At 45.4% G+C, this 26,851-nt stretch overlaps 1 non-coding gene across 1 annotated transcript; it reads left to right on the top strand.

Annotated features, from left to right (window-relative positions):
• The first annotated feature begins 2,471 nt into the window (after positions 1 to 2,471).
• On the top strand, positions 2,472 to 2,664 carry LOC111590194 (U2 spliceosomal RNA). The gene has a single exon (XR_004852914.1). It is a non-coding gene; the product is annotated as a U2 spliceosomal RNA (small nuclear RNA).
• The last annotated feature ends 24,187 nt before the right edge of the window (positions 2,665 to 26,851 follow it).

Genomic DNA, 26,851 nt, shown 5'->3' with positions numbered 1-26,851 from the left:
CCAATTCAAACATTGAAAGTTTAATTAATAATTAATTTGCCTTGAAGCCAAGTAAGATATATTTTAGCCCAATTATATAGGTTGTAAATTTTGGTATATATATATATATATATATATATATATATATATATTGGTCCACTTGTCCAGGATGTAAAAAATAGAGTTTATGTCTTTAAAACCTATAATAATATAATTAATAGTAAAAGAAAGTTAAGAGGTAAATGTTCCTACCAATTCAATTGTCAAAAGATTGATTAATTTGCCTTTGAGCCAATAAAGATTTGTTTTAGTCCAAGTGTCTTGACTCTCTAAATTGTTTATATTAGAATGACAAACTATATAATTCAACTTTAGATTAAAAAATGACTTTTTGTGTTTAAAACCATCAAGTTGAAAGTTATAGAATATGAATATTAGAGTCTCTTGGACGGAGAGTATGCATTGTGCAGGGTGAAATATGGATGCGAATAAGGACTAAATTATATATATGTTCATAACCATTAGTGTCGTTCTATAAGGATCGAAGGGAATTGAGGGAATTAAATTTATTTTTATTTAATTTTAACTAGGATTTAATCTCTGTTACTTCATTTCTAATTAAACACTCCCTTCGTTCAAAATTAAAATTTGTTTTATCTTTTTAGTAGATTCATATGATAATTAATGTATGTGTTCTATATATGTGTCTAGATTCGTTATCATCTATATAAATATAGACATAATAAACTCTAAAAGGACTACTATTTTAGAATGAATGAGTAAGTCCAAAAAATAATTAAAGGTAAATGATGAATGTTATAGAATCTTATTTTCTCTTATATAATACGAGGTGGTGTTTTGTTTATAAGGACTAATTTTTAGTTCATTTATTTTATTTCATTTTAGTATCTAATTTATGAAATACGAAAACTAAGATGGAGTTTAGTTTCTATATTCGACAATCTAGGAACTAAAATAGAATACAATGGAGAGACTATGAAATAGTTTATAGAAACCAAACACCCCTCAACATGAGATCTCTCGAACGAATGATATATCACGTGTGTAGGAATGAAAAAGAACGAATGGATAGTTCTCGTCTCACTTTCTAATTTTGTTCGAGTTGTTTTTTCTTGGTTGGTGAGCGCAGGAGCGCTAGGCTCGAGCCAGCCTGGACCAGCAGAGAATCTCGATCTTCCTCATCTCCGCGTATGGAGGCTTGCGTATGGAGGCTGGAAGGGAAAAAATGCCAGGGCGGCACGCGCACGTGCGGGCTCGTTTCCCGTTGATACAGGTAACCAATCATAGGCACATGCCTAGTCAACGCATCTGATGAACCTAGACGTGGATGGCACGACAACCAATCACGCCCATAATTCTTCTCGTTTCCAATATATCTTTATATATATGATACACATGTTAACGTAACATATGCTCCCTCCATTCTAAATTATACTCCTAAGTTAGTATTCTAAATTATAAGTTAAAGTCCGTTTGGCAGGATTTCGACTCTGATTTTCCCTACAAAAAAGTCAGAGCTCTGCCAAACGATTTTTTTTATAAAAAAACCTTACTGCAAAAAACATCTAAAAGTCAAAACTATTTTGAATATAAAGTAAACACTATAAATAAGTTTTGACTTTGACTCTAGCACTTTAATATATGGACATATTAAAAAATTAGAATAAGCCGTTTCTACTAAACAATTTGGAAATAACTCCAGCTCTACTAAAAAAGTTTGATTTTTCAAAACAAATAGAGCTAGAGCTATTTTTAGATAACGAGTCCTGCCCCAACGAACCTTTATTCAACCTTTTCACGCATAGGTTTTGGTAGCATAGCTAGATGCATGTTATGTTTAGATACTGACTTAAGCAACACATTAGAAAAAAAATTGTAAGACTTACAGAGGAGTAAATACTCTCTCCGTTCTTTTTTATTTATTACATTTTAGTTTAAAATGAATTAGCGAGCAACAAATATTTGTGAACGAATGCAATATTATATTAGTCACTTCATTCATTTATATTATTTATATTTTCATGACTTCATTCATACATTAATCCCATCTTAATTTTATTCTTTTTTATAAATAAATCTATTTTCTTAAATAAACCAGAAGTAGGGACGGAATTTCCCTGCCTATGTTTCAGTACCTCGTGTGCTTACTACGTAGACAATGATCGAAGTCTAATGCATATCCAGTTTGTGTGTGTGTGATGTGTGGCTGGAATTAGATGGTTGACACCGGCCAGCTTCACAACACCAACGGGCTTATCCTTTATGCCGGAAGCCCAGATCAAGATAGATTAATGGGCTGGTTGAGAAGCCTGGTGTCATAACACACCCTTACTTTTTTGCTAACCAACCTTAGTTAGGATTAGGAATATAAACATCAGCTAATGAACATTGATTAGTACCACATTGCAGGATGGCAGGCATATCACTGGTGAAACGTGTATAAAACCAGGGACATCAGGACAATAAAACTCATACCTTTCTCGGCCTTTTGGCTAAGATCAAGTGTAGTATCTGTTCTTATCAGTTTAATATCTGATATGTGGGTTATGTACCCACAATGATATTAAATTTATTTTTTATAGGGAGAATCTATTATGTAGCTTGCTACTAAGGTTCCTATGTCGCTCTAGCGTTGCACTATTGCTTGGGCTTGGCACAACCCTACCAATTCAATTGTTGAAAGTTTGATTAAAGTGAAAGAATGCATATTTTAGCGCAATTATATGTAGATTGTCAAAAAAATTGGTTTATATATATATATATATTATAGTCGAAATCAAGGTTGTAAAAATTGGTTAATATTTGAATGATAGACACAATTGTGTAATTTAACTTTAGTTAGACTTTATGTTTATAAACTGTTAACTCGGGGTAAAAAAGTTAAAAGATAAATATCCATAACAATTCAATAGTCAGAAGTTTATATTTGAATGTCACTTAAACTACAAATTGGGTAACTTAAAGTTGTAGCAATCACTATGTGGATCCTTATTAACAGAATACATATTAAAATTGGATAGACTAAGGCCCCCTTTGGTTCCTTTAGTTAAGGGACTAAAGTTTAGTTAGAAGACTAAAGTTTCATCCCTATCCTGTCTGGTTAGAGGGACTAAGGTAGTGTTTGGTTGATGAGCCAAGTAGAACGGAGCCGTTCTATCCCTGATTCTAGGAACGGAGCCGCTCTGTTCTGTGTTTGGTAATCTGGAACAGAGCGGCTCTGTTTTTTGTTTGGTTGCAGAGTGAACGGAACGGAGCGTGACTGTGCGATCGGGCTGAGAACGGAGCGGCTCCGTCCGATTGATTTTTTGGAGCGGGATGGTTCCGGATCTGAGGAGAATATTCCCTAATTGGAGTCATTCCGTTCTAGTTACTTTGTAACCAAACAACAACAAAACTGGGCAGAACGCCTCCGTTCTACTTGGCTCTTCAACCAAATACTTCCTAAAACTATTCAAAACACATCAAATGAATCATAAGAGAACTAAAATACCTCTTAGCATTCTCGCGCCATTAATGCAACTGAAATAAAGGATGGGCAAAATTAGAATTTTTATGGTGTAGTCTCTTTTAGTCACCCCTTAAGGGACTAAAGACTAAATCAATTTAGTTCCTTTTTTAGTCCCACTGTTTGACAATTTAGGGACTAAATGAGACTAAAACAGAGGGCCTAATCTTTAATCTCTCAAACCAAACAGGGACTTAGTCTCTATTTTGCTAAACAGAAGAACTGAAATAGGGACTAATTGACTTTAGTCTCTAGTCCCTCACATGGATGCTAAAAGAGACTAAATGACAACATTTACTCTAATTGCCCTTGGCTATAAAATTGGCGTGAAACAAGAAAAGTGATATTTTGGTCTTTATGTGTTACATTTAATTAATTTAGAATCTGTTTAGTCCCTACAACCAACATGGTAGGTGACTAAACTTTAGTCCTAGGACTAATAGAACCAAACAGAGCCTAAAACAAAAGGGGTTTTTATGTTTGTGCCCTCGGTTTTGCTGGTGTGCTCATTTTTATCCTTAGTTGTGTTTTTTGCTCAGTTTTGCCCTTCCAGTGCTATAGAACAGAAGGGCAAAACTGAGCAAAAAACACAACTAAGGGTAAAAATGAGGACACCAGCAAAACCGAGGGCACCACCATAAAAACACCAAAACAAAACAACATGATATGTATATAGATAGAACAGTCCAACAGTTTGTGGCGAAGTGAGCTACGTTTATAGTATTATCCATGGTGTATGTACATGAACATAAGAATATTTAGAACCATAACTGGGTGTATGTGTGCAGTACTATTAGGGGAAAATGATAATGAGCTCTTATCTCTTTGTCAGCCAGAAACATATCGATGTGTAATATGTGGCCAATGTTTGTGTTCCTACGGAATTCCTGTTTTCTTGCAACTTGTACTTCGATGAATTCATAAATGCTGTTAAAGAATTTACATATTTTTAACTTACCTACGAAAGAAGTAGACAATCTCTACTACTTATTAAGGCTACAATAGTAGTCGGCCATTCCCTGTTCTGCCCATTCCGTATTCTGCCTTTCCTCTGTTCTGCCCATTCCGTGTTTTCCGTGTTCTGCCTTTCTGATTCCCATGTTCTGCCACCATTCTATATTTATCATTAGGCCAAAGGGATTTGAACCCACAACCTCTCAAGCAAATGCTAGTGGTAGCTACCACTACACCACATGTGTGTTTATGTGTACATCTATAACAGAAAACACATCTACTATATCTCTCCCTAAACTCACCTGCTACCCTTGCACAATGTGTAGTAGTAGATAAGTATCACCGAGATTCTTGAATTATATTTTTGGATGAAGGGAGTAGTATATAAAGAAGAGCCTTGCATGCAATTTCTTTTGTTTGAATAATGTTTTCAGCTTAAATTCTTTTTTTGCATGCGTGACATTTATTCTTCATAATATTTTTTCATGGATCTGACTTGTGAGTCATTTTTATAAACCAACGCAAACATGAATTCATGTTTCTTACTTGAAAACCCCGAACAAACACTATTAGCAGGAGGCACTCGCGTTAGGGTCGCTCATCGACGACAAGAAGAAACTTGACGACTGCCAGTTCGACCTCTAGAAACAGTCCTACGTGGCCGCATGTGCCGCTATGTACGACAAGCTCCGGCGCAGCCGCCGCTTGGACGCGGTGCAGAGCGGCTGCTCCGCGTTGTCCATCGTCAAGCAGGGGGACCTCATGGTCATCGCCAACGCCGGCGACTCTCGGGTTGTTCTGGACACCGCATTCGATGACGACACCATCACGTCGTCCAGCTCATCGTCCACCTGAAGCCCAACCTGCCACGTAAGTCGCTACTGACTGACCATGAATTCTTGTGCGCTGAGACGATGGCCGTTGCTGACGTTGTATGAGTATCCTCAAACACGATGTATGTAGAGGAGTAGCGCATCCGGTGGTGCAACGGTCAGGGGTACTACCTTGCTGATGAGCCCGGGGTGCACTTCGTTTTACAGCACAGCCAAGAGTCATCAGTACTCGGTATGTCGCGTGCGTTCGACGACTACTATATCGAGGACTGTGGCGTCATCTTGGCGCCAGAGGTGACGCAGGGGAGGACCGACAACAATGATCAGTTCGTCATCCTCGCCACCGTTGCGGTAGCTTTTGTGCCGACTTGCCTTTAATTCTCTTCGCAAACACACACTTGCCTTTTTGTTTAAGCAAAAGCGTATGGTGGTACGTGTCTGATGACTAACGATGTACGGAGAAATTTCTTCCGGTATATGTGGAACGTGCTCTCCAATGATGAGACCATGTAAATCGTAACATATATCGAAGTCTGCATGATACTGATGGTTGCAATGTAGTGGTGAAACAGATAGATTATAAATAACAAAATTTATGTATAACCAAAATCACAAATTAGTTAGGATATATTTTTCTCATAACGATATAACACACATTTTGTATATAAGTTATCGTAGTATACTGATATTATATATTCCCGTTGCAACGCACGGGCATTCAGCTAGTGTAATTTGAAGGTTGGGAAATGAATTGCCACAATTCCTCATGAAACATTGATATAATAACCAGGAACAAAAGAATATATCAGCGACCGTTTAATTAGTTGAGCTGACTTAAAGATGAACATGAAAATACACATTCCAACATGTATTTTGTGGCTGTTATAATGAAGTTGGTATTGTGGATAGCAGGATCCACAGTTCACCGTATAGAAGGTTTTGAAGTGTGAACCAATCACGATGTCGGTCAGACGGACGAGAGAGGTGTAAAACTACAATTGGCACATTTTGTTAGCCATGAACAACAGTTAATTTACTTATAAAATATGCAAGGTAGCTAAGTTGATATAGTCCTCAGCAAAAATTTATTGAGGAACAAAAGAATCAGTGTTCATATCAGTAGCGGAGGACACAGAGATTTGAGGTACTGCGGGTTTTGTGTATATATATATATATATATATATATATATATATATATATATATATATATATATACTTTATATATTAGGAGGCCTGGGCTTTCAATAACTAGAGGAAGCCCAGGTCGGACGGTGCAATCCGGTCGAGCTGGACCACATCCGGACGTCTATAAAACAGGACCCGGAGTGCTAGGGTTCAGTTTTTTACGCTCCACCCCGATTCATTAGCGACGCCGCGTGCGACGATGGCGGTTGCCCCAGAGCATGCGCGACGGTGGACCCCCAACCGGTGGCCGCAACTCCATGACCTCGACACGCGGTGGTGGAGGTTCCTCGATCCGGAGTAGTGACGGCGGTTCCCAGGTCGGTGGCGGCGGCTCCCCGATCCAGAGGGCGAGCGACAGCGGGGCCCTTGTGAGGGCAAGCGGCGACGTCCCCGAGATCCCGAGGAGGCGGCACTTCCAAGGCCGGCGAGCAAGCGACGCCCGTCGACGTGCGAGTAGCGACGGCGACGCATGAGGCGCGATGTTCGAGCGAGCGGCGTCACGGAAGGCTCGAGATGCGCGCAGCGATGATCGCGTGTGACATCCTCCGATCCGGCGCATTTTTCTTTTCGATTATTGTGTTTTATGCCTACTACATGTATTATTTACGCCAAAAACTGTACGATTTTATGCTTAAACATGGAGTTCGTATATCAGTTTACTGCATGCACATTGGAAAGGCAATTCCTTGATTTATGATGTTCCTAATTTGCGCGCATGCAATGGAAGCTCCCACGATTTTTGCCATAATTTTTGGATCTGTATAAAAATAGAAGCCGCATGCATGCGGCTGCCATGTTTTCGGATCTGTCATAAAAATAGGATAGTAATAACAACCTACTAGAGCTATCAACCTCTCACATTAACTCGGTATTTACGCTTATAATTGAGGGATTTTATGCTCAAAACTTAAGATTTTTACGCTCCACCGGAGATGCGTCCACCAGTGAACAACATGCCAGATTTTTTATGCAGTATACTGAATTGCATAATTATCTACAAAGTGTGACATATTTAGTATCAGTATATATTATAAAATGGTCATTACGAGTCTAGCTGCATAGCTGTTGCAGCGATCCTAAATTTATGAAGGAAATAAAGCATTTAACATAGAAACTGCCACACATATCTTTCCTAAATTTACGCGCATGCAAGGGAACGTGCTTGACTCATGCATGCATTTTGCCATAATTTTTGGATCTGTATAACCGCATGCATGCGGCTGCCATGGTTTTTAGATCTGCGATCGTAATAACAACCTACTAAAGCTATCAACCTCTCACATTGGCTCGGTATTTACGCTTATAATTGAAATATTTTATGCTCAAAACTTAAGGTTATTACGCTCCAACCCGGAGATGCGTCCACAAGTGAACAACATGCCGGATTTTTTACGCAGTGTAACGAATTGCATAAATAGCTACATCATGTAGTATAATTTGTATCAATATATATCATAAACTAGATCTAATGTGTTTAGCTGCATGGCTGTTGGAGGACTCCTATATTTATGAAGGAAATAAAACATTAAATACAATTTTTTTGTTTCTATGCGTGCAATTCATTTCCTTTCATTGCACATTATTTTCATCATAAATTTGTGTGCATGCAGGTGGTAACAGATTTTTACGCACTATACCGAATTGCATAATTATCTACACAGGGTAGCATATTTAGTAGCAATATATATCATAAAATGGTCCTTACGAGTCTAGTTGCATGGCTGTTGCAGCGGTCCTAAATTTATGGAGAAAATAAAGCATTTAAAAATAGAAACTGCCACACATATCTTTCCTAAATTTATGTGCATGCAAGGGACGTGTTTGACTCATGCATGCATTCCTTTTTTGCGCGCACAGACGTGGGCGTGGTTGGTGCAACCGATAGCCTGGTCCAGTCAGTGCGCTGGGTTGAACTAGGTTACATGGATGATCGACCTGGGCTTCCTTTAACTATTGAAAGCTCAGTGCTCCCGTTATACCTACCCTATATATATATAGCCCTGGTCATGTCTTCCGGCCTGGCTAACCCCGCACCACCTCAATCTGTTGGAACCAAACTACCACCTTCCGATTGACTCAATCCACAGTTCACACCGTGTCGCCATCAAACCCTATCCTCACGTCACATCCTCGCCCCCTCTGGACTCGCCCAGCCGCCGGGCACCGGCGATGCGTCTGCGTCCTTGCCCAGCCGCCGGCCACTGGCGATCCGTTCGCACCCTCACCACCTCCATCCTCGCCCAGATCCGTCCGCGTCCTCGCCCCCTCTGGACTCGCCCAACCGCTGGGCACCGGTGATGCGTCCGTGTCCTTGCCCCCTCCGGGCTTGCCCAGCCGCCGACCACCAGCGATCCGTTCGCACCCTCGCCCCCTCCGGACTTGCCTAGCCGCCGACAACCAGCGATCCATCCACGCCCTCGCCCGCTCCGGACCACGCCCGCGCCGCCTCCACGCCCTACGAACTTCCCGTCACGGGCCCATACACCATTTTTGTGTTCCTCGAGAAGGGCTTCCTCTCCATCCCTGGGTTCATCCTCGCCGGCGACAACCTCATAACCAAGTGCCCCTCCTGGTTCTGGTGCATTCTTTACTCATCTCGCCCTGCTCTGTCTTCCTTGAAACCTAGAAATAAACACGTGTATTTCAAATATACCATGATTAAAACATATATCTCTTCTCTTGAGATGATCAATATGGTTGTATCACTTCTCTTGTGATTTTTATTCCTAAATACGTCTTTTATGCTAATTTGAATGTGTTATTATGCTCAATTACCAGATCTCATGTACGCTCCGCATTGTAAACACGTAGACCACCAGTTCTATATCATTTTATGTTCTTTTGGTAAACACGTAGATCCAGGTTATATTTCCCCTAAATAAACTAGACAAACCTAGGAGCAACTACATGATTTATATAAAAAAGATATAGGCACCACAATTCTGTATCGGCTACAACTCGGATTTGGGTAGTCTGTGTGTACATCCACACTTTCAATCAGCTCAGTTGTTGTGACCCTCTATCAGTCATGATAATGTGTTTTGAAGATGCTTGAATGGTTTCTTGGTTTTCTGGAATCGGAATAATTGTTCAAACTTTTATTAGCATGGTGTCTAGCCATCTTTCAAACTGAACCAAATTTAATTATTACTGTTGTACAACAAATGGACACGTGTATTTAGTTTGCTTTCTTCAATGTGCATGGTAGGAAGGTTAAGCTCATGTTATCTTTGACAGGTGTACTACCCTCATGCTGCATGCCTAGACTCTATATCTATCATATACGCTAAAGAAATAGGTCAGGCTAGCCCAATATATGTTCTTCAGCCTCTATCTGAAGATTGCTTAGATTCTGAAAATATCAGACAAGAGCCTGCAGATCCATATGGTTACTCATTATGCCTTCATACCTTTCTTTGTGACTCTCTGGCCTTTTATATTTTCTATTTTGTGTGTTTAATTATATTGTCTTCTTTTAGATCTCCAACTCAGGCTTGAGCTTGGCACATCTGCACCAAGGCAGACTGTTGCAGAGGCAAGTAGTTTTCGCGGAACTAGTGTCTGTTTATCCTCCAAAGTGCAGTCAAGCGATGAGAAACCCATATTGCTGGTTGAAGACATCCTTGAAGAATTTGAAGATGATGAGGAAAGGGACTAAGCCAGAGAAGAAATGATTTGATCCGAAGTGGCCAGGTTTAGCAGACTGCATCGACAGGGCAGGAAGGGACATTGAGAGAATGGTAAAAGATGACCTGTTGGAAGAGCTGGTTGTTGAGCTACTGTTCAGTTAGGTATGAGCTTTACGATCAGAATTTCAATAATGAATGCTACTTAACATGTATGAGCTTTACGAATGAGCTGGTCTCATTTATTAAGTGGTCATTGAAAGTCGCCTAGAGGGGGGTGAATAGGGCGAAACTGAAGTTTACAAAGTTAATCACAACTACAAGCCGGGTTAGCGTTAGAAATATAATCGAGTCCGCGAGAGAGGGTGCAAAACAAATCGCAAGCGAATAAGGAGTGTCATACGCGGATTTGTTTTACCGAGGTTCGGTTCTCGCAAACCTACTCCCCGTTGAGGTGGTCACAAAGACCGGGTCTCTTTCAACCCTTTCCCTCTCTCAAACGGTCCCTCGGACCAAGTGAGCTTCTTCTTCTCAATCAAACGGGAACAAAACTTCCCCGCAAGGGCCACCACACAATTGTTGCCTCTTGCCTTGGTTACAATTGAGTTGATCGCAAGAAAGAATCAAAGAAGAAAGCAATTTGGAGAGGACTAATCACTAAGGCGTTGTGTGGAATTTGGAGAGGATTTGATCACTTGGGTGTGTCTAGAATTGAATGCTAGAGCTCTTGTAAGTGGTTGAAGTAGGAAAACTTGGATGACTTGAATGTGGGGTGGTTGGGGGTATTTATAGCCCCAACCACCAAACTAGCCGTTTGGTGGGGCTGTCTGTCGCATGGTGCACCGGACAGTCCGGTGCACACCGGACAGTGTCCGGTGCGCCAGCCACGTCACCAGGCAAGGGTTCCGACCGTTGGAGCTCTGACTTCTGGGCCCGCCTGGATGTCCGGTGGCACACCGGACATGCACTGTAGAGTGTCCGGTGCGCCACATCGCGCGTGCCTGACTTCTGCGCCCTCTGGCGCGCATTTAATGCTGTAGCAGGTGACCGTTGGCGCCGAATAGCCGTTGCTCCGCTGGCTCACCGGACAGTCCGGTGTACACCGGACACGTCCGGTGAATTATAGCGGAGCAAATTCCCGAAGCTGGCGAGTTCCAGAGTCGCTCTTCCCTGGGACACCGGACACTGTCCGGTGTACACCGGACAGTCCGATGAATTATAGCGGAGCGCCTCTGGATTTTCCCGAAGGTGAAGAGTTCAGCGTGAAGTCCCCTGGTACACCTGACATTGTCCGGTGGCACACCGGACAGTCCGGTGCGCCAGACCAGGGCACACTTCGGTTATCCCTTGCTCTCTTTGTTGAACCCAATTCTTGGTCTTTTTATTGGCTAAGTGTGAACCTTTGGCACCTGTATAACTTATACACTAGAGCAAACTAGTTAGTTCATTTATATGTGTTGGGCAATTCAACCACCAAAATCAATTAGGAACTAGGTGTAAGCCTAATTCCCTTTCAATCTCCCCCTTTTTGGTGATTGATGCCAACACAAACCAAAGCAGGTATAGAAGTGCATAATTGAACTAGCTTGCAAAATGTAAGTGCAAAGGTTGCTTGGAATTGAGCCAATATAAATACTTATAAGATATGCATGGATTGTTTCTTTAATTTTTGACATTTTGGACCAGGCTTGCACCACATGTTTTGTTTTTGCAAATTCTTTTGTAAATCCTTTTCAAAGTTCTTTTTGCAAATCGTCAAAGGTAAATGAATAAGATTTTGCGAAGCATTTTCAAGATTTGAAATTTTCTCCCCCTGTTTCAAATGCTCTTCCTTTGACTAAACAAAAACTCCCCCTAAATGAAATCCTCCTCTTAGTGTTCAAGAGGGTTTTGAGATATCAATTTTGAAATACTATTTTCTCCCCCTTTGGAACATAATAAGATATCAGTTTGAAATTTCCAATTGAAAATCATTTTAAAATGAGGTGGTGGTGCGGTCCTTTTGCTTTGGGCTAATACTCTCTCCCCCTTTGGCATGAATCGCCAAAAACGGAGTCATTAGAGCCCTTGAAGTAACTTTCTCCCCTTTGGTAAAATAAAATGTGAGTGAAGATTATACCAAAGTAGGAGAGATGCTCTCTCCCCTAAAGATGGAGAGTTGCACAGAGCGGCGGCGAAGGATGAGTTACGAAGTGGAAGCCTTTGTCTTCGCCGAAGACTCCAATTCCCTTTCAATATACCTATGACTTGATTTGAAATTCACTTGAAAGCACATTAGTCATAGCACATGAAAGAGATATGATCAAAGGTATATGAATGAACTATGTGTGCAAATCAACAAAAGAAATTCCTAGAATCAAGGATATTTAGCTCATGCCTAAGTTTGTTAAAAGTTTGTTCATCAAGAGTCTTGGTAAAGATATCGGCTAATTGATCTTTAGTATTGATGTATGAAATCTCGATATCTCCCTTTTGTTGGTGATCCCTTAAAAAGTGATACCGAATGGCTATGTGTTTAGTGCGGCTATGCTCAACGGGATTATCCGCCATGCGGATTGCACTCTCATTATCACATAAAAGAGGAACTTTGGTTAATTTGTAACCGTAGTCCCTAAGGGTTTGCCTCATCCAAAGTAGTTGCGCGCAACAATGTCCTGCGGCAATGTACTCGGCCTCGACGGTAGAAAGAGCTACGGAATTTTGCTTCTTTGAAGCCCAAGACACCAAGGATCTTCCCAAGAACTGGCAAGTCCCCGATGTGCTCTTTCTATTAATTTTACACCCCGCCCAATCGGCATCCGAATAACCAATCAAATCAAATGTGGATCCCTTAGGATACCAAAGCCCAAACTTAGGAGTATAAACTAAATAGCTCAAGATTCGTTTTACGGCCGTAAGGTGAGCTTCCTTAGGGTCGGCTTGGAATCTTGCACACATGCATACGGAAAGCATAATATCCGGTCGAGATGCACATAAATAGAGTAGTGATCCTATCGTCGACCGGTATACCTTTTGATCCACGGACTTACCTTCCGTGTCGAGGTCGAGATGCCCATTGGTTCCCATGGGTGTTTTGATGGGTTTGGCATCCTTCATTCCAAACTTGCTTAGAATGTCTTGAGTATACTTTGTTTGACTAAGGAAGGTGCCCTCTTGGAGTTGCTTCACTTGAAATCCTAAGAAATACTTCAACTCCCCCATCATAGACATCTCGAATTTTTGTGTCATGATCCTACTAAATTCTTCACATATACACTCGTTAGTAGACCCAAATATAATATCATCAACATAAATTTGGCAAACGAACAAGTCATTCTCAAGTGTTTTAGTAAATAAAGTAGGATCGACTTTTTCGACTTTGAACCCATTAGTGATAAGAAAATCTCTAAGGCATTCATACCATGCTCTTGGGGCTTGCTTGAGCCCATAAAGTGCCTTAGAGAGTTTGTAAACATGGTTAGGGTACTCACTATCTTCAAAGTCGGGACGTTGCTCAACATAGACCTCTTCCTTGATTGGTCCATTGAGGAAGGCACTCTTCATGTCCATTTGATAAAGCTTGAAGCCATGGTAAGTAGCATAGGCCAATAATATACGAATTGACTCAAGCCTAGCTACGGGTGCATAGGTTTCACCGAAATCCAAACCTTCGACTTGGGAGTATCCCTTGGCCACAAGTCGAGCTTTGTTCCTTGTCACCACACCATGCTCATCTTGCTTGTTGCGGAAGACCCACTTGGTTCCTACAACATTTTGATTAGGACGTGGAACTAAGTGACATACCTCGACGTGGAACTAAGTGCCATACCTCATTCCTAGTGAAGTTGTTGAGCTCCTCTTGCATCGCCACCACCCAATCCGAATCTTGAAGTGCTTCCTCTACCCTGTGTGGCTCAATAGAGGAAACAAAAGAGTAATGCTCACAAAATGTGCAACACGAGATCTAGTGGTTACCCCCTTATGAATGTCGCCGAGGATGGTGTCGACGGGGTGATCTCGTTGGATTGCTTGGTGGACTCTTGGGTGTGGCGGCCTTGGTTCATCATCCTCCTTGTCTTGCTCATTTGCATCTCCCCCTTGATCATTGCCGTAATCTTGAGGTGGCTCATTTGCTTGATCTTCTCCTTCATCAACTTGAGCTTCATCCTCATTTTGAGTTGGTGGAGATGCTTGCGTGGAGGAGGATGGTTGATCTTGTGCATTTGGAGGCTCTTCAGATTCCTTAGGACACACATCCCCAATGGACATGTTCCTTAGCGCGATGCACGGAGCCTCTTCATTACCTATCTCATCAAGATCAACTTGCTCTACTTGAGAGCCGTTAGTCTCATCAAACACAACGTCACAAGAAACTTCAACTTGTCCAGAGGACTTGTTAAAGACTCTATATGCCCTTGTGTTTGAATCATATCCTAGTAAAAAGCCTTCTACAGTCTTAGGAGCAAATTTAGATTTTCTACCTCTTTTAACAAGTATAAAGCATTTGCTACCAAAGACTCTAAAATACGAAATGTTGGGTTTTTTACCGGTTAGGAGTTCATAAGATGTCTTCTTGAGGATTCGGTGTAGATATAACCGGTTGATGGCGTAGCAGGCGGTGTTGACCGCCTTGGCCCAAAACCGATCCGAAGTCTTGTACTCATCAAGCATGGTTCTTGCCATGTCCAATAGAGTTCTATTATTCCTCTCCACTACACCATTTTGTTGTGGGGTGTAGGGAGAAGAGAACTCATGCTTGATGCCCTCCTCCTCAAGGAAGCCTTCGATTTGTGAGTTCTTGAACTCCGTCCCGTTGTCGCTTCTAATTTTCTTGATCCTTAAGCCGAACTCGTTTTGAGCCCGTCTCAAGAATCCCTTTAAGGTCTCTTGGGTGTGAGATTTTTCCTGCAAAAAGAACACCCAAGTGAAGCGAGAATAATCATCCACAATAACTAGACAGTACTTACTCCCTCCGATGCTTATGTAAGCAATCGGGCCGAATAGATCCATGTGTAGGAGCTCCAGTGGCCTGTCAGTCGTCATGATGTTCTTATGTGGATGATGGGTACCAACTTGCTTCCCTGCTTGGCATGCGCTACAAATCCTGTCTTTCTCAAAATGAACATTTGTTAATCCTAAAATGTGCTCTCCCTTTAGAAGCTTATGAAGATTCTTCATCCCAACATGTGCTAGTCGGCGGTGCCAGAGCCAGCCCATGTTAGTCTTAGCAATTAAGCAAGTGTCGAGTTCAGCTCTATCAAAATCTACCAAGTATAGTTGACCCTCTAACACTCCCTTAAATGCTATTGAATCATCACTTCTTCTAAAGACAGTGACACCTACATCAGTGAATAGACAGTTGTAGCCCATTTGACATAATTGAGATACGAAAAGCAAATTGTAATCTAGTGAATCAACAAGAAAAACATTGGAAATGGAATGGTCAGGAGATATAGCTATTTTACCCAAACCTTTGACCAAACCTTGATTTCCATCCCCGAATGTGATAGCTCGTTGGGGATCTTGGTTTTTCTCGTAGGAGGAGAACATTTTCTTCTCCCCTGTCATGTGGTTTGTGCACCCGCTGTCGATTATCCAACTTGAGCCCCCGGGTGCATAAACCTACAAAACATGTTTAGTTCTTGACTTTAGGTACCCAAATGGTTTTGGGTCCTTTAGCATTAGACACAAGAACTTTGGGTACCCAAACACAAGTCTTTGACCCCTTGTGCTTGCCCCCAACATACTTGGCAGCTACCTTCCCGGATTTGTTAGTTAAAACATAGGATGCATCAAAAGTTTTAAATGAAATGTCATGATCATTTGATGCATTAGGAGTTTTCTTCTTAGGCAACTTAGCACGGGTTGGTTGCCTAGAACTAGATGTCTCACCCTTATACATAAATGCATGGTTAGGGCCAGAGTGAGACTTCCTAGAATGAATTCTCCTAATTTTGCTCTCAGGATAACCGGCAGGGTACAAAATGTAACCCTCGTTATCTTGAGGCATGGGAGCCTTGCCCTTAACAAAATTAAACAATTTCTTAGGAGGGGTATTAAGTTTGACATTGTCCCCCTTTTGGAAGCCAATGCCATCCTTAACGCCAGGGCGTCTCCCACTATAAAGCATGCTTCTAGCAAATTTAAACTTTTCGTTTTCTAAGTCATGCTCGGCAATTTTAGCATCTAACTTTGCTATATGATCATTTTGTTGTTTAATTAAAGCCATGTGATCATGAATAGCATCAATGTTAACATCTCTACATCTAGTGCAAATAGTAGTGTGCTCAACGGTAGATGTAGATGGTTTGCAAGATTTTAATTCTACAACCTTAGCATGCAATATGTCATTTTTACTTCTAAGGTCTGAAATGGTAGTATTGCAAACATCAAAATCTTTAGCCTTAGCAAGCAATTTTTCATTTTCATCTCTAAGGCTAGCAAGAGAAATGTTCAATTCTTCAATCTTAGCAAGCAAGTCATCATTATCATTTCTAAGATTGGGAATTGAAACATTACAAGCAATAGAATCAACCTTAGCTAACAAATTAGCATTCTCATTTCTAAGGTTGTCTATAGTCTCATGGCAAGTGCTTAGCTCACTAGATAATTTTTCACATTTCTCAACTTCTAGAGCATAAGCATTTTTAACTTTAACATGCTTTTTGTTTTCCTTGATTAGGAAGTCCTCTTGGGAGTCCAAGAGATCATCCTCCTCATGAATGGAACTAATTAATTCATTTAATTTCTCTTTTTGTTGCATGTTTAAGTTGGCAAAAAGAGTACGCAAATTATCTTCCTCATCACTAGCATTATCATCGCTAGAGGACTCATATCTAGTGGAGGATTTGGATTTAACCTTCTTCTTTTTGCCGTCCTTTGCCATGAGGCACTTGTGGCTGACGTTGGGGAAGAGAAGTCCCTTGGTGACGGCGATGTTGGCGGCGTCCTCGTCGTCGGAGGAGTCGCTAGAGCTTTCGTCGGAATCCCACTCGCGACAAACATGGGCATCACCACCCTTCTTCTTGTAGTACCTCTTCTTCTCCTTTCTTCTCCCCTTCTTGTCGTCGCCCCTGTCACTGTCACTCGATATAGGACATTTTGCAATAAAATGACCGGGCTTACCACATTTGTAACACACTTTCTTGGAGCGGGGTTTGTAGTCCTTCCCGCTCCTTTGTTTGAGAATTTGGCGGAAGCTCTTGATGACGAGCACCATTTCCTCGTTGTCGAGCTTTGAGGAGTTGATTGGTTGTCTACTTGGTGTAGACTCCTCCTTCTTCTCCTCCGTCGCCTTAAATGCGACCGGTTGTGCTTCAGACGTGGAGGGACCGTCAAGCTTGTTGATCTTCCGTGAGCCCTTGATCATAAACTCAAAGCTCACAAAATTCCCGATTACTTCCTCGGGAGTCATTAGTGTATATCTAGGGTTGCCACGAATTAATTGTACTTGAGTAGAGTTAAGGAAAATAAGAGATCTTAGAATAACCTTAACCACCTCGTGGTAATCCCACTTTTTGCTCCCAAGGTTGCGCACTTGATTCACCAAGGGTTTGAGTCGGTTGTACATGTCTTGTGGCTCCTCCCCTTGGTGAAGACGGAAGCAACCGAGCTCCCCCTCGATCGTTTCCCGCTTGGTGATCTTGGTGAGTTCATCACCCTCGTGCGCGGTCTTGAGCACGTCCCAAACTTCCTTGGCGCTCTTTAATCCTTGCACCTTGTTGTACTCCTCCCTACTTAGAGAAGCAAGGAGTATGGTTGTGACTTGGGAGTTGAAGTGCTCAATTTGGGCCACCTCATCCTCATCATAATCCTCATCCCCGACGGATGGTACCTGTGCTCCAAACTCAACAACATTCCATATACTTTTGTGGAGTGAGGTTAGATGAAATTTCATTAAATCACTCCACCTAGCATAATCTTCACCGTCAAAGGTTGGCGGTTTGCCTAATGGAATGGAAAGCAATGGAGTATGTCTAGAGGTGCGAGGGTAGTGTAAGGGAATCTTACTAAACTTCTTGCGCTCATGGCGCTTAGAAGTTACGGAGGGCGCGTCGGAGCCGGAGGTAGATGGCGATGAGGTGTCGGTCTCGTAGTAGACCACCTTCCTCATCTTCTTTTTCTTGTCCCCACTCCGATGCGACTTGTGGGAAGAGGCTTTCTTCTCCTTCCCCTTTCCCTTTTTGCGGGACTCTTCCGATGAAGCTTTCCCGTGGCTTGTAGCGGGCTTGTCACCGGTCTCCATCTCCTTCTTGGTGTGATCTCCCGACATCACTTCGAGCGGTTAGGCTCTAATGAAGCACGGAGCTCTGATATCAATTGAAAGTCGCCTAGAGGGGGGGTGAATAGGGCGAAACTGAAGTTTACAAAGTTAATCACAACTACAAGCCGGGTTAGCGTTAGAAATATAATCGAGTCCGCGAGAGAGGGTGCAAAACAAATCGCAAGCGAATAAGGAGTGTCATACGCGGATTTGTTTTACCGAGGTTCGGTTCTCGCAAACCTACTCCCCGTTGAGGTGGTCACAAAGACCGGGTCTCTTTCAACCCTTTCCCTCTCTCAAACGGTCCCTCGGACCAAGTGAGCTTCTTCTTCTCAATCAAACGGGAACAAAACTTCCCCGCAAGGGCCACCACACAATTGTTGCCTCTTGCCTTGGTTACAATTGAGTTGATCGCAAGAAAGAATCAAAGAAGAAAGCAATCCAAGCGCAAGAGCTCGAAAGAACACAAGCAAATCTCTCTCACTAATCACTAAGGTGTTGTGTGGAATTTGGAGAGGATTTGATCACTTGGGTGTGTCTAGAATTGAATGCTAGAGCTCTTTTAAGTGGTTGAAGTAGGAAAACTTGGATGACTTGAATGTGGGGTGGTTGGGGGTATTTATAGCCCCAACCACCAAACTAGCCGTTTGGTGGGGCTGTCTGTCGCATGGTGCACCGGACAGTCCGGTGCACACCGGACAGTGTCCGGTGCGCCAGCCACGTCACCAGGCCGTTGGGTTCCGACCGTTGGAGCTTTGACTTCTGGGCCCGCCTGGATGTCCGGTGGCACACCAGACATGCACTGTAGAGTGTCCGGTGCGCCATATCGCGCGTGCCTGACTTCTGCGCCCTCTGGCGCGCATTTAATGTTGTAGCAGGTGACCGTTGGCGCCGAATAGCCGTTGCTCCGCTGGCTCACCGGACAGTCCGATGTACACCGGACACGTCCGGTGAATTATAGCGGAGCAAATTCCCGAAGCTGGCGAGTTCCAGAGTCGCTCTTCCCTGGGACACCGGACACTGTCCGGTGTACACCGGACAGTCCGGTGAATTATAGCGGAGCGCCTCTGGATTTTCCCGAAGGTGAAGAGTTCAACGTGAAGTCCCCTGGTGCACCTGACACTGTCCGGTGGCACACCGGACAGTCCGGTGCGCCAGACCAGGGCACACTTCGGTTATCCCTTGCTCTCTTTGTTGAACCCAATTCTTGGTCTTTTTATTGGCTAAGTGTGAACCTTTGGCACCTGTATAACTTATACACTATAGCAAACTAGTTAGTTCATTTATTTGTGTTGGGCAATTCAACCTCCAAAATCAATTAGGAACTAGGTGTAAGCCTAATTCCCTTTCAGTCATGCAGGAGCTACTGGCTATTCAGCAGCAAGGACCTTGCAATAGGGTTCTTTGGAACCCACAACTTGAGATTTAAGCATCAACGACTAATTGAGATCCTGAGTTATGCTGTGGTCATAGCAGTATGTTCCTATGCGCTGTTGTCATTCGTATGTTCCTATGTGTACTTGAGTTAGCAACTACCTAATGCTTTAACTATCAAAATGTTTTTGTTTATTTGGTCTAGTAGCATTACTCTTGTGGACAAAGACTTGTATGCAAGAGTTGCAGACTTTGGTCTACCCAAACTTTGATTCGACATACTTTGATGTGAGCTGCATAACTATGTGTATAGTACTGTCTTTTTTCTGGAATTTTAGTTAAGTCATAAGCTATGGACATACCTGAATGTTCTTATTTGGGATGCCAGCTATTTTTGTATTGAGTTAAAAAAGTTGTTCATTAAGTTTGTTATCCATTTAATGGATATGATATAAATTTGTCCCTGCTTAAAGACACTTTGATTGATTCCCTAAAAGGGGTTTAGATGTTTCATTTTTCATTAGTTAAGAATCTTTTTTGCTTATTCATTACTATGGGTTCTATAAATCTAAAACATGTTTATTCAGAGAAATAAAAAATAGCAGTTCATTTTCTTTGTTTTCTGTTAGTTTTTCTGTCACAAGTTAGCAAAGTTGTAACCTAAATCGATCAATTTTGAGGAATTATTGCCTCTCCTAATAGACTTTTGCATCTTACATGTATGTGTACATGTTCAGTTATCAATACTATTTTTAGTTGTGATCGTCAATGACGTATGCTATAGTAGATAGACTTTTACCAATTACTACTATTTATGATCACTGCCTGATTCTAATTTACTAAACATTTCTTTGCTGGAATTTGAGAGGGCCTTCATTGATTTCTATAACTCAATATTGCATAAAAATGAAACCGTTTTTCAAGTAATTGGATGGAGAGGGGCTTTGTTGGAACTTGCTCTCCTGGGCAAGATGATCCAACGGGGGAGTGAAAGGAATGCAAACAAGGTTTTAGCTCGAGATGGCGATTGCTCTGTTAATCCAGCCTCTCAAGGGCACTGTATAGGGGTATTTATAGGTGCCTGAGTGCCCAACGTCTTGATGTGAGGATGCATGTGCCCTCAGGCACTTGGACTATCCCCGAATATTCCCATAAGGGAGGGTTACAGACTGTCATTACAGAAAGGCCATTACAAATCGGGCCCGTAACACACTTCTCCGTGCAGGGCCTGTTACAATGGACCGAATCCCACGTGGGCCTCCAGGTTGGGTGAGGGCGAGGGACGGGGCAACCGCATCGTAGGCCTTCATCTTGCAGTGTAGAGGACGAAGGGTGGACCCCGCCGGTCGTTTTGCCTCCGCCAGTGCAACGAGATTGACGAAGGCTTGGAGCGAAGGGTAGCGTCTTCGCCTTCGCCCCAACATTTGCCCTTCGAGGGACCAGTTCGACTAAGTCATCTGGTGCCGAAGACGTTGCTAGATGGTGGAGACGCTGCCCTCGCTCGAAGTGGTTCCGCGGGGGTTTTTGATGTGACCGTTGACGGAAGCAGTACTGTTGGACTGTGGGTTTCCCGAAGCGTCGCGTCCTGTGTATAAAAAGGGGGGCGGCGCTGGTCAGGTTCTCTTAACTTTCTGAGCGCCGTGAAACCCTAGCCTCCTTTTGAAACCGTTCGCCCGCTCGCCTGCCCTCCTTGCTCCTGTTCGTCGGAGATCTGGCCCGCGTCAAGCAGACCGCTCGCTACCGCCGATGGTACGTAGCCATGTCGTCTTCTTCCTCGTCTGCTGCAAACACGCCACCGGCTGACACATCGTCCGAGGATACCTTGAGCAATGTGGCGGCGGCGGAGCTACATCCGGGTGATACGCTGGAGTTCGACGTTTTTAGGATTTCCTCGGTCCGCGTGCAGGATATGCAACAGCTGGGGTATTTTGGCAGCGGAGTTGGGCGTGTCCCGGGGGTGGAGGAGGTTCTCGAGCCCAAGGGCGAGTTGATCGTGTTTGAGGCGTTTTTCACCTCTGGCCTTCGCCTTCCTGCACATCGCTTTGTGGCGGAGGTCCTGAAGAGATTTGAGGTCCAGGTCCACTAGCTGACACATAACGCCATGGTGGCCCTGGCAAAGTATGTCTGGGCGGCGACTTCGTATGGCGGTCAGCCTTCTGTGGAGGTCTTCACCAAACATTACTGTCTACATTGGCAAAAAAGAAAAATTGGACACAAGATTGCACAGTTTGGATCGTGCACGTTTATGCCGAGGACCGGAAAGACTTCGATGGAAGTCGTGGAGTTAGTTCCATGTGCCCGCAATAAGAGGGCGAAGTCGAAAACCACCCAGGGCTCCCCGTGGTTGTGATGTGCTCCCATTATTATGTGGCGTACCCGCAATTTGAGGTGGCGGAGGATGATGAAAATGAAGGAGCCCTTCGGTGCACTGCTTGCATGAGTAGCGGGCGCGATTTAGTTGAGGAATTCATCGGGTATGGGGTGTGGCCCTTGGCACATGGCTGGGCGTTGGGCGAAGTATGCCCTCGCGAGATGCCCTCCCTAGGTGGGCAGTGAGTGCGAAGTCCAGCCTTCGCGTTGGATCTGTATGGCCGGGATCCCGCCGCATTCGTGCGTGAAGCAGAAGACGGAGCTACGCGTATTGTGGGGCGTTATGTGCCTAGGACGGAGGCCCTGCGGAGTTGGGATATCCGTGGATCCAACGTTCGCCTGAATAGGGTCTTCGATCTGAATCGCTTGCCGTACGACGGCTATCCCGGGGATGACGCTGTCGACCACCGCGGGAAGAGGCCAGTGGCCGTGACTGAGGAAGGCCCTTCGCAGGACGCCGCCCCAGCCACGAAGAAGAGAAAAATAGGTACTACAGTGGGGGGATTGGGGGTCTCCGGTAGTTTTGTTGTGGAGTTGATGGGGACGTGCGCAGCCCTCGGGGGAAGGATGTCTTCGCCCGAGTTCCGAAAGTCTTCGGCGCTAATGCTGGAGGTTACCGAGGGTCGATGGCCCAAGAATGTTCCGATCCCCCACGCGACTTGCGAAGACTTCTTTACATCTCGCATGCCTCATGACTTGAAGGTTTTTCCTTACGGACGGAATATTGCTGCTGTTGTATCGGCAGTGATGGAGAAGGACCATCAAGACGCTGCGCAGAAGCGCCGGGCGGTCGTTAGGATCGCTGATCCTATGCGCGAGGCGAAGAAAGCGCGGGGAGCGCTAAGGCTGCTGCCCCTGGCAGTAGCAAACCGGTGCCGGCTGCGAAACTGGCCGCCCCCGGGCACAGCAAGGCACCGGCGAGTGCGAAGGCTGCCGCTTCTGGTGCGAGCAAGCCACCCCCGGGCGGGCCCGTGAAAGGACGAAGGCAGCCTTCGCCAGCGCGAACGGACGGGGCGGCGGCACGTGTTGCCGACTTCGACACGAACATCAGTGTCACTGATTATTTTGTTGGTAAGTAAGTTTTTTTGAAGACTAGGTCTTTAACCAGTATCATGGTGCAGGGTCGGATGGGGGGCAACTGGCTGTTGTCCCGCCTCCGGTGGCAACCACTTCGCCAACGGCGGTGGTTGAGGTGAAGGGTGCCACGCGGGACTCGTGGGCCACCTTCTGCGCGAGTGGCAAGATTCTGTCGGCCGCTGCCGCTAAGGACGTGGCGGGCTCCATGTCTCAGCAACTGAGGCAAGCGTCGCAGCAGCTGTCACAGCAGCTGAAGCAAATAAGTTGTGTTGGACTTTGATGGTTGTTGTTCTTATGAGGGTTCGAGTCTCATGGGTTTATGTGTCAGGCGGCCGACTTCGCCGACCACGTCGCGTCAGGTGCCTTGACTGCGGACTTTGCTGCCGAGGTCGAGAGTCTCCGGGCGTAGCATGCGGATGTTGTGCGGGAGAAGTCGGCTGTGGAAAGCAAAAGTCGTAGGCTGTCGGAGAAGGTAGCCGCCATGGAGGCCGAGAGGGCGGATCTCCGGCACCAGCTGGCGGAGGAGAGGAGGGAGGCGAACAAGGCCATCACTGATGCGCAGGCTGCGCAAGCCGAAGCCAAAGTGGCGCGGGTGGAGGGCAGTCTCGCCCGCCAGCGCGCCGAGGAGCTGGAGGCGAGGCTCAACGCCCTGTGCAACCGTGTGGACAAGGCCGAGGCCTCGACGAGCGCGGAGGTCGAGCGGACGCACGCGCAGTTCGTGGACGCGTACCGGGAGTTGGGTGCGCGGACCGCTGACTTCGAAGTGCCCGGCCAAGAAGCGGGCCTTCGCTTTCTTGAATGGTTGTAGGAGGAGCTGGGGGTGCTCCCGACCATTATGACAGGTTTCATGTCCTTCGCCTCCCTCGTCACCTACGAGGGGGCCGTGAACGCTTTGTCAAGTACTCACGTGAGGGGTGCAGGCATTACGAGGTCTTCGACCAGACGGACGAAAACTTTGAACGTGAAATTTTCAAGGTCGAAGACCCTGTGCTGAAGCAGTCGGCTGGGGCGCTCTTCGATAGGATGTGGGGCCCGCACGACCGAGAGGCGGTCAGGGAGCGGTCCGACCGGGCAATAGATCAGGTAAAGGCTATTTTTTGTGTGGTTATATGTGTGGGTATGTGTAGTTTTGCTGAATGAGTGTGATGATGCTGCAGATGGTGCATGCCGAGGATGTCGAGGACCTTGGTGGTCTGGACGGCGCTTTGCCCGAGGCTGCGGAGGTTGACCCGGTGCCGCCATCTGATGCCGGCGAGGGCCCCTCGGCGACCCCCGCGCCGACTGCAGCCGGCGAAGACCCTTCACCAGCCCCTGCGCCGACGGGCGAAGACGCCTTGAAGGTGGTGGCCGAGCCGGCTGCCGAGCCGGCAGCCGAAGATCCCACAACCACGGTCGGGCCTTCGCAGGTGGCTGAATAGGTGTTGAGGAGTTTGTAAATTTTGTCTGTGTGATACTGAACCTCGGTTGATGTGCAGGTTCTGAGGTTTGGGCCTGCGCACGCAACCGCTACTGACAATGCTATTTTTGTGGCGGATTCGACCGTGGCTGCTGATGACGATTCGTTTGGCTCTGTGTCTAAGTGTTTTGAGTTTGATGATTCTGGGAGTTCGATTGTGTGGACGGAGGAATCTTCAGATGAGGACTTGGATTATTTTGCAGCGTTAGATGTGGCTACAACGGAGCCTTCGCCGCGCGCGGAGGGTTCCCGGGAGCTCCCGGGTGCGAGTACTGGGTATAGGCGGCGAAGGGCGGTGGCGAAACAGAGAGTGAGTGAATTGTCGCAAAGCGGTAGGCGTCATCGTAGTGAGATGGAGAGTGGTCGTGTTCGCGTGGACGGGACTGGTAAGCGAGGATTGTTGTCCTCGCCGATTGGGGTGAGTGTAGGTGAAGGGGAGCTGTGAAATCTTTTTGAGGGTGAGGAATTGAGGATAATGTTGTTCAACTACAGGGAGATGGGTATCATCCCGAAGGTTGAGCCAATGTAATATATGATGCCCTCGTTGTGTGTATGTAATCGTAATTTGTATGATAAGGCTGCGCGCCTTCGTTGATCCAGCCGCGCCCGTAGGCGACTTCTGCACGGAGTCTTTTGGGAACGACTTCGATCTTCACGTACTTGTTGTGTTGTTCCGGCTGCGCCCGTAAGCGACTTTTGCACGGAGAGTCTTTTGGAAAAGACTTCGATTTTGCGCACCTATTATTCCGGCTGCACCCTTAGGCGACTTTTGCACGGAGAGTCTTTTAGAAAAGACTTCGATTTTGCGCACTTATTGTGCTAGTCCGGCTGCACCCTTAGGCGACTTTTGCGTGGAGTGTCTTTGACAAAGACTTTGATTATCACACTTGTTGTGCTGTTCCGGCTGCACCCATAGGCGACTTTTGTGTGGAGTGTCGCACGCGAGGGTAGTCAGCGCTGCCCCTCGCGGTGACTTCGGTGTGGTCGAATGCCGAAGACCGTCGATGCGGTCTTTTTCGACATATTGTGTCTTAGTTTTTGTGGGAGATTTTTACGGGTATATTACATGGCTCCGCCTCATTAAAAACCTCACCCCCCGGGAGGAAAAGAGTGCGGGCCGGAATGATACTGTTTGGTGAATTATAAGGGCGTGTTAGCCCTGAGGATTCAAACAAAAAATTTGCGGAGATTATCGATATTCCAGGAATGCTCTAGGTCCTCGCCGGATGGTGTTGTTAGCCTGTACGCGCTGGGGGACGCCTTTGTCTTGACGATGAAAGGACCCTCCCACTTTGGCTCCAGCTTGCCCCGTGACTCTGTCCGAGTTGTCCGGACGAGTACGAGGTCCCCTTCGTCGAATTCTCTTTGGACGACTGCGTGGTCACGCCAGGCCTTCGTTTGAGCTTGGTATTTGTTGAGAGCCTTCAGGGCGAAGACACGGTCTCCGTCGATGAGGTCTTTGGAGGTTGGTTCGTCTACGTCGGGGACGGCTGAAGCGCTTGTCCGTGGTGACCCATGTTTGATTTCCTGCAGGGTCATGGCCTCCGATCCGTATAGCAGGCGAAAGGGAGTGAATCCAGTCGCCCGGCATTCGGTCGTGTTCAGCGCCCAGACTGCTTTAGGTAGTAGGTCGACCCATTTACCCTTCTTGTTGTCGAGAAGCATTTTCTTGATGGCAGTGAAAATCTTGCTATTGGCGCGCTCCACGACGTCGTTAGATTGTGGGTGATATACTGAGGCGAAGGCAAGCTTGGTGCCAATGGAGAAGCAAAAGTCCCTGAAGTCCTGGCTGTCAAACTGTTTGCCATTGTCGACTGTGAGCTCAGACGGGACTCCGAATCGGCAAATAATGTTTTGCCAGAAAAAATTCTAGGCAGTCTTCGACGTTATTGTGGATACTGCCCTTGCCTCAATCCACTTGGTAAAATACTCGATGGCGACGAAGGTGAACTTGAGGTTCCCTTGGGCCGTGGGTAGTGGCCCGACAATGTCTAGCCCCCAGCGTTGAAGTGGCCATGTGTGGGCGATCAACTTTGTGAATTGCGAGGGGTTGCCCGAACGGGGAGAGAACTTCTGGCAGGCTTCGCACGACCTCGTGACTCGATTTGCGGCGCAGATTATAGCGGGCCAGTAGAAACCTTGACGGATCACCTTGGCAGCGAGGGCCCTAGGCCCCGAGTGAGAGCCGCAAGTGTCGCTGTGGACTTCGCGTAGGATCTGGAGGCCTTC

Source organism: Zea mays, chromosome 9 (genome assembly GCF_902167145.1).
Source record: "Zea mays cultivar B73 chromosome 9, Zm-B73-REFERENCE-NAM-5.0, whole genome shotgun sequence".
NCBI classification, from domain to species: Eukaryota; Viridiplantae; Streptophyta; class Magnoliopsida; order Poales; family Poaceae; genus Zea; species Zea mays.
This window is presented reverse-complemented; position numbering and strand designations above follow the sequence as displayed.